General features: G+C 51.4%; 4 non-coding genes across 4 annotated transcripts; 2 read left to right on the top strand and 2 right to left on the bottom strand.

Annotated features, from left to right (window-relative positions):
* Positions 1–4,653: 4,653 nt before the first annotated feature.
* On the bottom strand, positions 4,654–4,795 carry LOC138228192 (U4 spliceosomal RNA). Its single transcript, XR_011185278.1, has one exon. It is a non-coding gene; the product is annotated as a U4 spliceosomal RNA (small nuclear RNA).
* An 8,091-nt stretch (positions 4,796–12,886) lies between these two features.
* Positions 12,887–13,056, top strand: LOC138228125 (U1 spliceosomal RNA). Its single transcript, XR_011185220.1, has one exon. It is a non-coding gene; the product is annotated as a U1 spliceosomal RNA (small nuclear RNA).
* A 635-nt stretch (positions 13,057–13,691) lies between these two features.
* Positions 13,692–13,810, bottom strand: LOC138228391 (5S ribosomal RNA). The gene has a single exon (XR_011185471.1). It is a non-coding gene; the product is annotated as a 5S ribosomal RNA (ribosomal RNA).
* A 1,286-nt stretch (positions 13,811–15,096) lies between these two features.
* LOC138228227 (U4 spliceosomal RNA) lies at positions 15,097–15,238 on the top strand. Its single transcript, XR_011185313.1, has one exon. It is a non-coding gene; the product is annotated as a U4 spliceosomal RNA (small nuclear RNA).
* The last annotated feature ends 1,000 nt before the right edge of the window (positions 15,239–16,238 follow it).

The following is a 16,238-nucleotide window of genomic DNA, read 5'->3' on the forward strand; positions in this document are numbered from 1 at the left end:
GCTTCGACCCCGAGGCTCTGGAGTACTGCTCCATGACCTGCAGGGCCCTCCTCAACCCCCTGTCCGACCTCAGGAACAGCGTTGTGTCGTCGGCGTACTGGGAGATCTTCAGGGTTTCCCCCGCGCCTCCCGGTATCTCCAGGCCGTCGATGACGGGGTCCCGTCTCACCACCTCTGCTTAGGGCTCTGTGAAGAGAACATAGAGAAGGGGTGAAAGGGGGCAGCCCTGTCGTACTCCGGATTCCTGGGGAATGAAATCCCCCAGGTTTCCGTTCACGTTCACTCTGCTGCCCACGTCAGAGTACAGAATCTGAATCCAGCGGCTGAAACTCTCTCCGAAACCGAAGCGTTCCAGCACCCTGAACAGATAGCTGTGGTTCACTCTGTCGAAGGCTTTCTCCTGGTCCAGGCTGACCACCATCATGGGCACGTTCCGGTCCTCGGCCCAGGCGATGGCGTCTCTGGTCAGCTGGAAGTTCCAGCTGACGGATCGCCCCTCCACCCCACACGTCTGGTCGCTGTGGATGATGTGGGGGAGGGCGGTTCTCAGTCTGCCGGTCAGGAGCTTGGACAGGATCTTTACGTCCACGCAGAGCATCGTGATCGGCCTCCAGTTTTTGAGGAGGAGGATTCCCACTCCGGAAGAGTGGACCCCTCCTACGCTCCAGCATGATTCTCCCTTCGTCCATTCCCTGGTGAATGTCAGCTTGTCGCTTTCATCCTTCAGGTGGACCTCCTGTAAGAAACAAACTGAGAAAGACTTTGAGGCCAGATCATGAAAGACTCCCCGTCTTTTCACCGGGTCTCTCAGCCCTCTCACGTTGGTTGTTAGGAAGGTTAGTTTCACAGTCATGATTAAAACTAGTGAAAGTTAAACCTCCTCTCTGTACTTACAGTAGAAACTTGGGAGTCTACATCTTGGCACTGTTTAGCCTAGATGTAACTCCTCTCATTCGGGTCCTGGGGGGAATATGCTGGGCTCCCTCCAGGTTTCGCTGGGGACTGAAAAGTAAACATGCTGGACAGGTCCAGCCCTACCATTAGTCCGGGCTCCAGGGCGGCTTCGAAATAATCCTCGTCGTCCTCGAGGATACTCTCCGCCACCGCTTCGGGAAGGCTCCTTTCTTCCCTTTTTCCGGGAGTTTCGGGGGCCTCCAATTTCTCCTGGGCCTCGGGGGAGGGGGGCTCCAATTCCTGGGCTGCCTCTACCTGTTGTTCCTGGGCCTCGGGGGAGGGGGTTCCGACTTCCTGTGCTGCCCCTTCCTGTTGTCCCTGGGCCTCGGGGGAGGGGGTTACCTCTTCCTGGGCTGCCTCCTCCTTTTGTCCGTGGGACTCGGGGGAGGGGGGTTCCGTTTCCTGGGCCTCGGGGGGGAGGGTTTCCATTTCCTGAAGCGCCTCCTCCGGTTGTTCCTGGGCCTCGAGGGAAGAAAGTTCCGTTTCCTCTAGGACGAGGAAACGGTTTTCCCTTACCACTCTCTTTTTATGTCCTTCCGAAGGTGGATCCGCCCTGGGTCTCTTCTCCCGCTTTCGCTTTCCCTTTTTGCTGGGAGTTATGCAGGGCCCTTCCTCCGGTCGGCCATCTTGTCCCTCTTCCTGGCGGCCATCTTGTGGCACCGATGCGGCTGGGGGTGTGGCCTCGGCAGTTTCGGTTCTCAGCGGGGGAGGTGCGGGTTCTTTGTTCTCAGCCCTCTCCCTTTGTCTGGAGACCGGTTTCTGCCTGCCGGCTTCCACCACCTGCGCAAACGAAGGTTTGCTTACCTTGCATTGGCGAAGGAGGTGTCCCTCGGCGCCGCATCCGTCGCACTTTTTGGCTGCCCGGCAGGTTTTTGCCAGGTGCCCGTCCTCATTGCAGTTGTGACATCTGACGATGTCGCATGTGTTTGTCTTGTGGCCGGACTGTCTGCACTTGCTGCAAAAATCCGGCATCCTGGGGTAGTAGAGGTACCCCCTGTCGGCTCCGATGTTGAAGCGAGCCGGGGGGTGCTGGAAGCCGTCGACGCCTTCTGGGTCCTCTTTCAGGAGGACTCGGTACTGGCGTTTGCCGTACCAGACGCCTTCGTCCCTGACCTCTGTCGGTTTTCCCACCACGGTTACATACCTCCTTAGGTACGCTGTTACCCGTTCCGCTGGTACGTAGGGATTGTATGTGCAAACCGTAATGGTCCTCTGATTCGTCTTCCTCATAGGCTCCGGCCTGAAATCAGAGAAACCAGGGTGCTTACCTTTCTCCCTGATCAGTCTCGTTGCCTTTTCGTACGATGCGTCCGTAGCCATGTAGGCCTCCATGTATCTCTCTGCGTTGTTGTCCTGGAGGCAGTAGAGATCTCCGGCCACCAACTGCAAGATCCCTCGCAGGAAGGTCATAAAGAAGGCCTTTGCAGTCGGCATCGGCTCTGTCTTCTTTGTCCAGTGGAACCGGATCAGTGTCCTCTTGTCTGCCATCTCTGAGGGAGAAAGAGGGAAAAAAAAAGGAGGGAAAGAGAGAGAGCAAAAAAGAGCTAAAGGAGCAGCGAGGGAGCCCTGGCCTTTGTCCTTGTGGGCAAAGCCCAGCTAGGTGGAGGCGCAGGAGGAGAGAGAGAGAGGAGAGCGGAAAGTGCTTCCGGGTCTCAAGGAAGAAAGCAAGCACCGCGGGCAGGCCACGTGTACCTGCTCCCAGCCAAGAGGCCAAGGAGGCAGAGAGAGCGAGAGAGAGAGGGAGCGGTTAGTGCTTCTGAGTCTCGAGGTGGGAAGCAAGAACCGCGGGCAGGCCACGTGTACCTACTCCCAGCCAAGAGGCCAAGGAGGCGGAGAAAGAGGGAGAGAGAGAGAGCGAGAGAGAGAGGGAGTGGATAGCGCTTCCGAGTCTCGAGGAAGAAAGCAAGCACCGCGGGCAGGCCACGTGTACCCACTTCCAGCCAAGAGGCCAAGGAGGCAGAGCAAGAGAAAGGGGGAGGGGAGAGGAGAGGAGAGAGCAGAGAGAGAGAACGTTGCTGCCGGATCCCACCCAGCTCAGCTGCTGCTTGGCCTTAACCCCCTAGGCTCAACCTAGAGCGATACCAGCCTCACAGGCTCACAAAGGCTCACACTACGATACTGCCACTGCGCAAAGCTGACGGTTGCCAGGCAACCGCGGGGATCCTATGGAAATCGTTATCGATTGTCTCATGGCATGTCGTTGCGGAAACGCTTCATATTTGTCGTCTTCTTCTTCTTCTTCTAGCTTGAGGTTTTGAAGAATTTCATGACAGACAAGGGCTCCGTCGGGAACAAAGGGCGTTGTGAGAAAACCGTTGCTTATTTTCAGCAGCAGAAATACAACCCTTTAAATACAAGATGACAGAACAATGACGAAGGGCATGCCGGGAGGAACTCATGCACTACAGAGGAAAGGGGGCGGGCACGTACAGTTCACATTCAAGCCACAAGTACTCTTCTTGGATGTTGCACAAACAAATCCTAACGTCTTGAAAGCATTGCAGCATGTTTGTGTCCCACTTCCCGTGGCTGCGGGACGACTGACACGAACGGACAAACACAATCTGTGGCGTTTAGCGTGACATAGTCTTGCAGGCATAGTGCTGTCTCACTGCAATACTATACCGCTAGAGGAAACAGTCCATCTGGCCATGAAACTCATTTGAACGTCTAGCTACAGCAACTAACAATATCATGATTTATTCAGGATGTGTGGAATCAGCACGTCCCGGAGACAGCTTCCAAAATCGTGAGCATTCTCTGGTGGTGTCCTGCAGGGTGCCTGTGGGCGTGCGTTGGTGGTATAGTGGTGAGCATAGCTGTCTTCCAAGCAGTTGACCCGGGTTCGATTCCCGGCCATTGGTTTCAAATGCTGTCATGAGCCTTGGATTGTGACTAGCAAAGCGAAGCCTTTTGAAAGAGCTAAAGCACTGCAAAACGGAATTGAGGGAGAATCTTACAGGGGATTCTGAGCGGTGTCTGCATACACGCAGTCCGATACGGGTGCTGAAAGCTTGAGCTACTCTCAATGTCATGCTGCCTTTCCCCGGAGTAAATCTGTTACATTGAAAGAATGCTTCTGGCAGGTTCAAAAAGGGACCCTTGTTAATTGGAGAAATCAATGATTTTGAATGAATTCTGTATGCGTTAAAGGACAGATATACACAGAAAACATGCAGGACACTGCTCATGATTTTTCCCGAGCCGAAACACAGTGCGTTTTTCCAAGCCATTTGACAAAGCCCACCCACTGAAAACTGCAGCAGATCGTGTAAAGACGTTCAACTTTGTAACTACTGCACGCACAGGAAGCAGAATAAATTCCTCTTTTCAAACTGTCAAAGGTTTGCTTTGCGAACGCTGCAGGACATCGCACAATCTCTTTTGAACGGGGACAAACGATTTCTTATGGGGCGCAGTAAGTACAGACGTTTAAAAAGCTCCACTCACTCCGACGATGCAGCATGAAGAAACGCAACCTAACGTTTGACAGAAAAAAGCCGGGCGCCGCTACGAGCAATATGAAATCAAACTGACAGCACACGGCGTTTCGCGCTGACTCAAAAGTGATCTCGACAGACGCTGTTCTCTGCATAACGCTGAAAGAGCTAAAGAGCGTTTCTGTTGAGACGTAACAAGCTCGTTTCTTTCTACCATGATGTCATCATGACCCAATCTGTCTTTAAACACCTTGCTCAGTCTCTGACGAGACTGTCAAAAATTGCTTTCGCCGATTGTATTGCAAACCGGCGGAAGCGGGATATTGGGAAAAGTTTTCAACTAGCAATAATCGCGCCTCGGCTAATCCTCACAGGCTACGATACTGCCACTGCGCAAAGCTGACGGTTGCCAGGCAACCGCGGGGATCCTATGGAAATCGTTATCGATCGTCTCATGGCATGTCGTTGCGGTAACGCTTCATATTTGTCGTCTTCTCCTTCTTCTAGCTTGAGGTCTTGAAGAATTTCATGACAGACAAGGGCTCCGTTGGGAACAAAGGGCGTTGTGAGAAAACCGTTGCTTATTTTCAGCAGCAGAAATACAACCCTTTAAATACAAGATGACAGAACAATGACGAAGGGTATGCCGGGAGGAACTCATGCACTACAGAGGAAAGGGGGCGGGCACGTACAGTTCACATTCAAGCCACAAGTACTCTTCTTGGATGTTGCACAAACAAATCCTAACGTCTTGAAAGCATTGCAGCATGTTTGTGTCCCACTTCCCGTGGCTGCGGGACGACTGACACGAACGGACAAACACAATCTGTGGCGTTTAGCGTGACATAGTCTTGCAGGCATAGTGCTGTCTCACTGCAATATTATACCGCTGGAGGAAACAGTCCATCTGGCCATGAAACTCATTTGAACGTCTAGCTACAGCAACTAACAATATCATGATTTATTCAGGATGTGTGGAATCAGCACGTCCCGGAGACAGCTTCCGAAATCGTGAGCATTCTCTGGTGGTAGGGGCGTTCAAGATGGCGCTCAGGTGGGAGGTAAAGTTTAGTGGTTGGGGAGTTTTTTTGAGTTTTTCATGACCTGAATGTTAATTTTTGCTTTTTTTGACTACAGAAAAATAAGGACTTAACACTAGTTGTTTAAACTTCAGTTATAATTGAAAGAAAAAAAAACGATTTTTTTTTAGGTTTAAAAAGTCCGATATGAGTAACACTGGGAAAAGAAAAGAGAGTGCTGGGTCTTCGAAGGAGAACTCTAAGATACCTCAATCGTATATGTATAGCACTACAAAAAAATCGATGGCAACTAAAGGGAAAAGTGAAGCAGCTGCAGGGGCAGCAAGAGGGCGGAGGCGCCGCGCGCCCGGCCGACGTGTTGGACCGGTGCGCTTTACGTGCTGAAATAAACACGCGACAGCCCCGAAATGTTTCCAGAGTGCTGTGCACTGAAGACTTGCCTGGTGCTCCTCCGTGCAGATTGTTTGTCCTCCTCCAGTGCGGGACGAGCCAACACAAGGGAGCGCATTCGCCAACATCCAGGCACGCAATGCGATTTGGAAAGCAGCTCCTTTCCAAAGAGTTGCACACGAACGATCCTTCAGTCCCGCTCGGGGGGCACGGAACCCCCGCCACACACAGCTTCAAGTAGCGAGTCAGGTGCCTGGATGTTGGCGAATGCGCTCCCTTGTGTTGGCTCGTCCCGCACTGGAGGAGGACAAACAATCTGCACGGAGGAGCACCAGGCAAGTCTTCACCAGACAAAAACCTCCAGTGCACAGCACTCTGGAAACATTTCGGGGCTTTCGCGTGTTTATTTCAGCACGTAAAGCGCACCGGTCCAACACGTCGGCCGGGCGCGCGGCGCCTCCGCCCTCTTGTGGCCTTGCGGCGTCAGAGCAAGAGGCTCCTTCTCGCTGCCCTTCCGCTGTGTTGCAGGGCCCCGAGAGGGAACCCGGAGCGCCCACTTTGTGGGGGGCGGGGGACCGCTTTCGCGCTCTGCCCCCGGTCTCTTGCGCGAGTACTAAATCTCACGGACAGGGGGGCCTCGTCATTGATTGTTACAGGTGAGACGGGGATTAGGAGGAGACCCCGACTGATGGGTAAAGGGGAGCACTAACACCAGAGGGACACCCCCGGCGTCTCTTTTTGAGAGACGCCCTGGGGTTTCCTAATGGCCAAGGAGGGTCGGGACCTCGGTTTGACGCCTCCCGCGAAGGACGGCACCTGTTTGTGCAGCAGAGTGTCGCCATCAGGAGGCTGGGGCGTAAGAGAGCCACACAGCCCGCAGGGTGAGCGCTCCCTACTGGTCCCTGTCACACCTCTTGCAGGAGCAGCAGCAACCGGAGCTTTTCCGGGGTGGAATCTCCCATCCGGGTGCCGGCCAGGCTTACACCTGCTGGGCTGCCCCGGGGGTGAGCCCAGTCGAGAGTCGCAGGGCCAGATCTAGTCACCGGGGAGAAACGATACAAGTGAAGGATTGCTCGGCTCTCGGCACTTGAAAAGACCGACAAATGTCTTGTTCCCGCCGGAGCTGAATGTACCCGCATGTGTGGTGTCGTCTTCTTCCCCCGCCCCGCTGTGTTTGCTGTATTGTCTCTGAAGCCGGCCCCCCCGAGACGAGACGGGCTGTTCCTTTGCCCCAATTAACACTTTACAGGTGCCATTCCCCGGCATTGTGGCCATTGTCGGTGCTCACACGCGATAAGATAAGGCGGAGGAGAGCGGGGCATGCCCAGCGGCAGACATTCAAGGAGGGGGCAGTGCGAGGTGAGGTGAGGTGCGACACGCCGGAGCCCCGACGCAGCTAATGCGGAGCACTTGTTGGACTGGCATCGAAAGGACGTGTGCGCACGGAGCGAGCCTTCCCTGCGGCGGAGCGCGGGAACTTTCTCCCCCCCTCCCGCTGCAGGAGTTGTGTGCACTGCAGCGGTGCCGAGAGAAAAGCACAGAAGGCAGCAGGCTCTGGAGAGCAGGTAAGAGACGGAGCCTTGTGGGCAGGCGAGCAGGCCCGTTTTTTGGAAATTGCTGAAAAGGTTTGTTCGGTGTGTGGCAGGCGCACGTCGCGAGCTTGCGTGGCGATCTGCCGGTCTGGAGTTATGCAAATGAGGCCGAATTGCATCCCGGGACATGCTGCGAATCCGCAACGGCGACTGCAGATGTGTAGGAAACGGCGCGCTCATTTTCTCGTTTTGCCCACACTTTTGAGTGTTAGTGTGGCGTGTGAGTGTGTGAAAGAGTGGGCCCAGCAGGAGGCGGTGGCGTGCGGGGCGAGGAGGTGGCCTAGGCTGCGCGATTTGTGCTGTGGGTGCGGGCCGCTTGCAGGGGCCTGTTTAACTCATACTTACCTGGCAGGGGAGATACCTTGATCAGCCTGTAGGTGGAGTAGTTGGATTGTTTTTCTTTTGTTGGAAGCAGTGTTCGATTTGTGGTTTTTGAAATGGCAACCTTTGGATCCCGTAAGAATGCTGTACGTTTTGAGCTCTTGGATGACCTCTTCATGGATCGTATGCAGTTCAGCAGAAAAGTGTTACAGAAGGAACTTGGCTTTGAACCTCGGCACTTGGATTTCATCTTCGCTCTCCCAGGTCAGAAAGCATTTGAGGTTGTATTTGCTACCTATCCTCTGTTTGAACAATGCGTGGATGTGTTTGAGGCAAAAAGAGGCAAAGTTCCTGCACTTGAGAAGATCAACTTGCAGCCTCTGACACAGAGAGAGAGGAAAACGGTGCATGTTGTTATGTTCTCGGAACTGGCAAAGACGGAGGACATTCACACCTGGCTTAACCAGTACTGCACCGTCCACCATGGAACTGAGGTTAGAGATGTTGATGGTATAAAAACAGGAGCAAGGAAATTCGAGGTTCGCTTGCTACCGGACAGCGTAAATGGAGGCTTAAGGCACCTGCCCTCTACAATCCGGCTGGGCGCCTGCAATGGCTATGTGTTTTATGTGGGACAACCAAAGGTGTGTCGGCGCTGTGGTGCTGTGGGACACCTGGCATCGTCCTGCACTGTGAAATGCTGCAAGACCTGTGGCAAACAGGGACATTTAGCCTCTGACTGTTCAATGCTGCCAAAGTGCAATTTATGTGGCTCGGAAGGACACGTTTTTAAGAACTGCCCTCACGCCTACGCCAATAAACTCAAAATGAGAAAGGATGAGGCAGTGCTTGTTTCAGCCAAACCGGCCCGAAAATCCAAAGCAAACAACAAGTCAAACAAAGAACCCTTGTTGGACAAAGACTCTCAGCCTCCAGCCAGGATCAGTCCTGCTGTGGCTCCGGGGCTGGTGGAAGAGAAATCCACTACGCCCCCACAACCGCAGACTGCACCAGACAAGCACGAGGGTTTGAAAACCCCCGAGAACAGCGAGGACCCCTCCCCCACTCCTGCTCCTCAGAACGAGGGCCAGTGTGGGGCCCCCCGGTGGAGCGGGTCCAGCGAGGATACCCAGGATTCAGCGGAGCTGCTTTTCTCAGACTCTGCAAGTGCTACAGATGCCCTCCTCTCCTCCATCCAGTCCATCACGGAGGATCTGCAGCAGCTGGTGGGTGAGGGGGAAGAGGAGACTGGTGCATCGGCTGCACCCCTTTCCCCTCAGTGCTCCCAGGAGCTGGACTTGAGGAAAAGAAAAAATGACTCTGTTTTCTCCCCGAGCGAGGAGGAAGGAGAGCATGGCGATGGGGACAGCTGGAACCTCTCCACCCCTCCCTCTACCCCCTTCCTTGAAATGGACTCTGTGAACGCTTTTACTGCTGCCACCCTGATGAAGGCTCATTCAGAGGATGGCTGGCAGGAAATTGGTAAGAAGAAAAAGAAAAAGAAAAAGGTAACAGGTGAGACCGAAGAGAAATGTGTTTTGTAAAGACTGGTTCCACTTTCTTATGTAATATGGCTCTTAACATAATTTCTCTTAACACAAGAGGTATCAATGACAGAGTTAAATGCCAGTCTGTCTTTGATTACCTCCAGCAGAGAGAGGGAGATGTGTTGATGTTGCAGGAGTGTGCTTTAGCCTATCAAGAGAGGTATAAAAGTTTTGAAGATAGGTGGGATAAAGGGCCTTCTGTTTGGTCAGGGGACAATAACAACAGAGCCTCTGGCGTGGCCATTCTTTTCAAAGGATGGGCATTCAAATTGAAAAGTATTCAGAGGGTCATAGATGGCAGGTTGCTGTGTGTGGATGTGGAATGGGGGACCGTTAACCTGCGGCTAATCAATGTGTATTGCCCTACTGACGTAGGAGGAAGGGTGGAGCTACTCAAGGCACTCTCCCCCCTATTGTTATGCAGCACAGACGTGATAGTGGGAGGGGATTTTAATTGTATCTTAGAGCACACAGACAGGCAGTCTAGCTCGCCGATAAAATTGGATTCCAGCTCACTGGCCCTGCAAAACTTAGTTCAAGACTTTAAACTCTCAGACACATATAGATGTATATATCCCACAACAGCAGGATATACATGGTCAGGGAGGAATAGCAGCTCCAGAATTGACTATTGCTTTGTCTCAGAGAGAGTGAAAGTTGTTGGGGTCACTCTTCAGCCTGTCTTCTTCTCAGATCATCAGGCTTTAGGGTGTAGAGTGGAACTCCAGGGCGGGACTGTCTTTGGCCCAGGCCTCTGGAAACTCAACACAAAGCTGCTAGAGAACGAGGGGGTAGTATCCCGCTACAAGGAGAAACTATCACAGTGGCTGTCCTTGCAGTGTCTGTACGGGTCAGTAGGAGAGTGGTGGGAGGAGGTGAAGGTGAGGACAAAGGCCTTTTTCATGGCTGAGGGAAGGAAGGCTGCTGCCAGACGGAGAGGAGTGCTAGCCAGGAAACAGAGGCAGCTGCAGCGTCTCTACACGATGCTGCACAGTGGCTTCGATGTGCTCGAGGATATCGCCCTTTTAAAAAAGGACATCCGGAGCATAGCCGAAGAAAGTAGTCGAGGAGTGCTGTTAAGAAGCAGAGTGCAGTTCTTGGAAGAAAATGAGAAGTGTACTCGCTTCTTTTTCAGGAAAGTGGTAGGCTCCAAGACTGTCATGGAAAGTGTAGTTGATGAGGAGGGACGAGAGAGAACAGAGCCGAGTGCTATCCTCTCCTGCACCGAGGCCTTCTACTCAAGACTGTACAGTTCTACAGAGGTAAAGGATGAAGATATTCATTTTTTTACCTCAAAGCTAGAAAACATTTTGAGTGAAGAAGATAGGGAAGTACTTGAGAGGGATTTGACAGTAGAAGAGCTGAGACAGGCTATGGAGAGCTTACAGAAGGGGAAAACTCCGGGTGCTGACGGGCTCCCTAAAGAATTTTATTGCACCTTTTGGGATCTGCTTCAGGATCCGCTACTGCTCCTATTCGAGGAAAGCTACAAGACAGAATTGCTGCCTGACTCCTTAAGAGAAGGCACTATCTCTCTCTTGTTTAAGAAAGGAGCAAAAAATGACATAAAGAACTGGAGACCCCTCAGCCTGTTAGGCGTGGACACTAAGATCCTGTCCAAAGCCCTTTTCCTGCGCCTACAAAATGTAGTGGCCTCACTGGTAGGGAAAGAACAGACTTGTGGGATAGCAGGACGCCTGATGAGCGACAACCTGGCCTTGTTGAGGGATGTCTGTCTGTACTCTGAGGATCGCTCCCTCCCTCTGTGCATTTTAGGTGTAGACCTAGAAAAGGCCTTTGACCGCCTAAACCGGCAGTACTTAACATCGGTACTTGAGCAAATGAAGTTTGGCCCCATCATGAGAAAGTGGATTAACCTGCTGTACACAGGTAGCAACAGCAGAGTCATGGTTAATGGCAATAGATCACGCACCTTTGAAGTCTGTTCAGGGGTGAGGCAGGGCTGCCCATTATCCCCCTTGTTATTCGTTTTGGCTATGGAGCCCTTAGCCTGTGCCTTGCGCCAGGATCAGGCCATTAATGGGATACCAGTGCCTGGAAGTGGGGGAGGAGAGGTAAAGACGTCTCTATACATGGATGACGTCACCCTGCTCCTCTCTGACAATGCCTCAATTAGCAGAGCTCTGCAGTGCTGTGATCGGTTCTCTTTGGCTTCCTCCGCAAAAATTAACACATCTAAGAGTGAGATTTTTTATCAGAACTGGAGGGAGCCAAAAGAAGGACATGATCTCAGGCTGCAAGAGAAGAGAATTAAGGTCCTGGGGGTGTATTTTGGAGAAGAGATGGGAACAGTAAATTGGCAGAACAAATTGCCAATCTTAAACAAAAAACTGATGCAATGGAAGGACCGAGACCTCACCATGACAGGGAAGGTGCTGGTCATCAAAGCCGAGCTCTTGCCTGTCTTGAATTTTCTGGCTTCTACCTTCCCAATCCCACACCGTGTTGCGGCGGTGCTGAGGAGATTGATGTTTCAATTTCTATGGGGTGGGAAGCAGGAAAGACTCAGAAGGGAAATAATGTACAGGCCGCTACCCTCAGGGGGGAAGTCTGTCCCAGATATTGCTACGAAGCTGCTGTGCATTTTCCTGGCCTCTGTGCTGAGAGGCTTTGCAACAGCACCTGCAGCGCGTACCTGGACTTATTTTTCCAGGCTCTGGGTAGGTAGGGAGGTGTTCAGAGTGTGGGGTGTCAGACCCAAGCTGGACGTCCCACTCTCTGACACATGCCCTGCAATTTATGGGACAGTTAAAAGTTTTCTAAGATCTCACCCAATTGGCCATATTCCCCTCCGAGATGTCAGCGTCCAAAAACTGGAAGATTTCGTAGCACCCCAGAACAATAGGCAGACCCCTGTGGGCATTTTAACATCAGCCCAAACAAGGAAGGTGTGGAAACACACATCCTCTAAATTTCTGTGCAACATTCACAGAGATTTAGCCTGGAGTGTCGTCCACCAGTGCTTACCGGTACGAACTTTCTTGTACCGTAGGGGCCTCACCCCCAGCCCTCGCTGCGTTAGGGTGGGCTGCGGCGAGGAGGAGACTGTGACCCATCTCCTGTGGTCCTGCTTTTTTGCTAAGGCCTTCTGGGCACAGTTTGAAGATTGGTTGCAGGCTCTCTCGCCCCAATTTACCCTGACCGCTGCTTTCATCATATACGGCATCTCTCCTGTCAAACTTCCTCCTGACGTGTTTGACAGGATCTGGGCCGTGGTGAACAGTGGGAAAGACGCCCTGTGGAGAGTGAGGAACATGGGGCTGTTCAAAGGCATCGAGGTCCCAGTCAAGGCAGCAGGTAGCCTGGCCCTGTTCATCACCCGAGAGAACTATTACCTCAGAGATCTGTGGAGAGAAGGGAGGGAGGAAGCAGAAAATCTGTGGGAAATAGAGGGCATTGGACAGTATCTCAAGAAACTGTGAAAAACATTATCATGTTTAAATAAAGAATGTGATTTGCACCAGAAAAAAAGAAAATTGTTGCTATGTAACTGTTACCGTGTCAAAATGTAATGAGATGTGATCATATATACTGTTTTAAGTATGTATATTAATGTAAAGCTTTCTGATTTGTGATTTCCTGTATTTTTTTGTGAAAAGGAAATAAAGTTCTTAAAAATCGAAATCGGTTCGCCCAGGGCGAGGCTCGGCCATTGCACTCCGGCTGTGCTGACCCCTGCGAATTCCCCAAATGTGGGAATCTCGACTGCATAATTTCTGGTAGTGGGGGACTGCGTTCGCGCTCTCCCCTGATGTGCTTGGTCCAAAATCAGATACGGGAGGGTTAGGACACCACGAGCTGCGTGGCTGCGGAAGGATCCCGGTTGACAGGAGTGGACGCCGCTGCTGGTTCTCGCTGGCTTTTAGTTAGGGGTCCGGAGAAGCATCTCAAGCTAGTTCCACTACTCCTTCCGGACGTTCATTCCCTTTTCAAAGTCAGTCGTTTTGCTGTAGTCTGCGTTCTTTAGGCTGATTATCGAGGTTAGCCTTTATTTGGTCATGGGGGGCCTCGGTACTGTATGCTGAGTCTAAAGACAGTTTCACCCGTTTTCTGATTGCTCGGTTCTGTACCAGTGCAGACATGTCAAACAGTGAATGGCTGTACCTCTATTGTATCCGTGCTCAATGAATGAAATCGGTAACAAATGAATATATGTCTAGTTATACGAAAAACGAGTGGTTTATCGACTCATCTTCATTTGCAGATTTAGAGGCAGCTTCGATATTCGTTTTACAGACGGGTTTTTTTTTTTGAATATGGGTCACACACATGCCACAGCAACAAAACATCTCTAGAGATGAGGCTATAGATCACCTTTCCATCCTGCAGGTTTTCCTCCCAAAGCCTACGGCACCAACGGCGACCCCTGCTGGCCGGGAGAGCAAAAGCTTACAGCACCTGGTATTCCCAGGCAGTCTCCCATCCAAGTACTAACCAGGCCCGACGCTGCTTAGCTTCCGAGATCAGACGAGATCGGGCATGTTCAGGGTGGTGTGGCCATAAGCGAAAGCCCCGGCGCCTGACTCGCTACTTGAAGCTGTGTGTGGCGGGGGTTCCGTGCCCCCCGAGCGGGACTGAAGGATCGTTCGTGTGCAACTCTTTGGAAAGGAGCTGCTTTCCAAATCGCATTGCGTGCCTGGATGTTGGCGAATGCGCTCCCTTGTGTTGGCTCATCCCGCACTGGAGGAGGACAAACAATCTGCACGGAGGAGCACCAGGCAAGTCTTCAGTGCACAGCACTCTGGAAACATTTCGGGGCTGTCGCGTGTTTATTTCAGCACGTAAAGCGCACCGGTCCAACACGTCGGCCGGGCGCGCGGCGCCTCCGCCCTCTTGCTGCCCCTGCAGCTGCTTCACTTTTCCCTTTAGTTGCCATCGATTTTTTTGTAGTGCTATACATATACGATTGAGGTATCTTAGAGTTCTCCTTCGAAGACCCAGCACTCTCTTTTCTTTTCCCAGTGTTACTCATATCGGACTTTTTAAACCTAAAAAGGTTTTTTTTCTTTCAATTATAACTGAAGTTTAAACAACTAGTGTTAAGTCCTTATTTTTCTGTAGTCAAAAAAAGCAAAAATTAACATTCAGGTCATGAAAAACTCAAAAAAACTCCCCAACCACTAAACTTTACCTCCCACCTGAGCGCCATCTTGAACGCCCCTACCACCAGAGAATGCTCACGATTTCGGAAGCTGTCTCCGGGACGTGCTGATTCCACACATCCTGAATAAATCATGATATTGTTAGTTGCTGTAGCTAAACGTTCAAATGAGTTTCATGGCCAGATGGACTGTTTCCTCCAGCGGTATAATATTGCAGTGAGACAGCACTATGCCTGCAAGACTATGTCACGCTAAACGCCACAGATTGTGTTTGTCCGTTCGTGTCAGTCGTCCCGCAGCCACGGGAAGTGGGACACAAACATGCTGCAATGCTTTCAAGACGTTAGGATTTGTTTGTGCAACATCCAAGAAGAGTACTTGTGGCTTGAATGTGAACTGTACGTGCCCGCCCCCTTTCCTCTGTAGTGCATGAGTTCCTCCCGGCATGCCCTTCGTCATTGTTCTGTCATCTTGTATTTAAAGGGTTGTATTTCTGCTGCTGAAAATAAGCAACGGTTTTCTCACAACGCCCTTTGTTCCCAACGGAGCCCTTGTCTGTCATGAAATTCTTCAAAACCTCAAGCTAGAAGAAGAAGAAGACGACAAATATGAAGCGTTATAGCAACGACATGCCATGAGACGATCGATAACGATTTCCATAGGATCCCCGCGGTTGCCTGGCAACCGTCAGCTTTGCGCAGTGGCAGTATCGTAGCCTGTGAGGTTTAGCCGAGGCGCGATTATTGCTAGTTGAAAACTTTTCCCAATACCCCACTTCCGCCGGTTTGCAATACAATCGGCGAGAGCAATTTTTGACAGTCTCGTCAGAGACTGAGCAAGGTGTTTAAAGACAGATTTGGTCACGGTGATATCATGGTAGAAAGAAACGAGCTTGTTACGTCTCAACAGAAACGCTCTTTAGCTCTTTCAGCTTTATGCAGAGAACGGCGTCTGTCGAGATTACTTTTGTGTCAGCGCGAAACGCCGTGTGCTGTCAGTTTGGTTTCATATTGCTCGTAGCGGCGCCTGGCTTTTGTCTGTCAAACGTTAGGTTGCGCTTCTTCATGCTGCATCGTCGGCATGAGTGGAGCATTTTAAACGTCTGTACTTACTGCGCCCCATAAGAAATCGTTTGTCCCCATTCAAAAGAGATTGTGCGATGTCCTGCAGCGTTCGCAAAGCAAACCTTTGACAGTTTGAAAAGAGGAATTTATTCTGCTTCCTGTGCGTGCAGTAGTTACAAAGTTGAACGTCTTTACACGATCTGCTGCAGTTTTCAGTGGGTGGGCTTTGTCAAATGGCTTGGAAAAACGCACTGTGTTTCGGCTCGGGAAACATCATGAGCAGTGTCCTGCGTGTTTTCTGTGTATAGCTGTCTTTTAACGCATACAGAATTCATTCGAAATCATTGATTTCTCCAATTAACAAGGGTCCCTTTTTGAACCTGCCAGAAGCATTCTTTCAATGTAACAGATTTACTCCGGGGAAGGGCAGCATGACATTGAGAGTAGCTCAAGCTTTCGGCACCTTTATCTGACTGCATGTATGCAGACACTGCTCAGAATCCCCTGTAAGGTTCTCCTTCAATTCCGTTTTGCAGTGCTTTAGCTCTTTCAAAAGGCTTCGCTTTGCTAGTCACAATCCAAGGCTCATGACAGCATTTGAAAACATTCGCAACTGCGTTGGCCGGGAATCGAACCTGGGTTAACTGCTTTGAAGGCAGCTATGCGCAACACTGGCTCGCTCCAGAATAAATCTCACGTCGAGGGCATATTTTTTTCCATTTTACCGTGAGTCGGGCTCAGCTGCACAGAGGAGAGAGCAGAGCAAT

Source organism: Lepisosteus oculatus, unplaced genomic scaffold, assembly GCF_040954835.1.
Source record: "Lepisosteus oculatus isolate fLepOcu1 unplaced genomic scaffold, fLepOcu1.hap2 HAP2_SCAFFOLD_40, whole genome shotgun sequence".
NCBI lineage: Eukaryota > Metazoa > Chordata > Actinopteri > Semionotiformes > Lepisosteidae > Lepisosteus > Lepisosteus oculatus.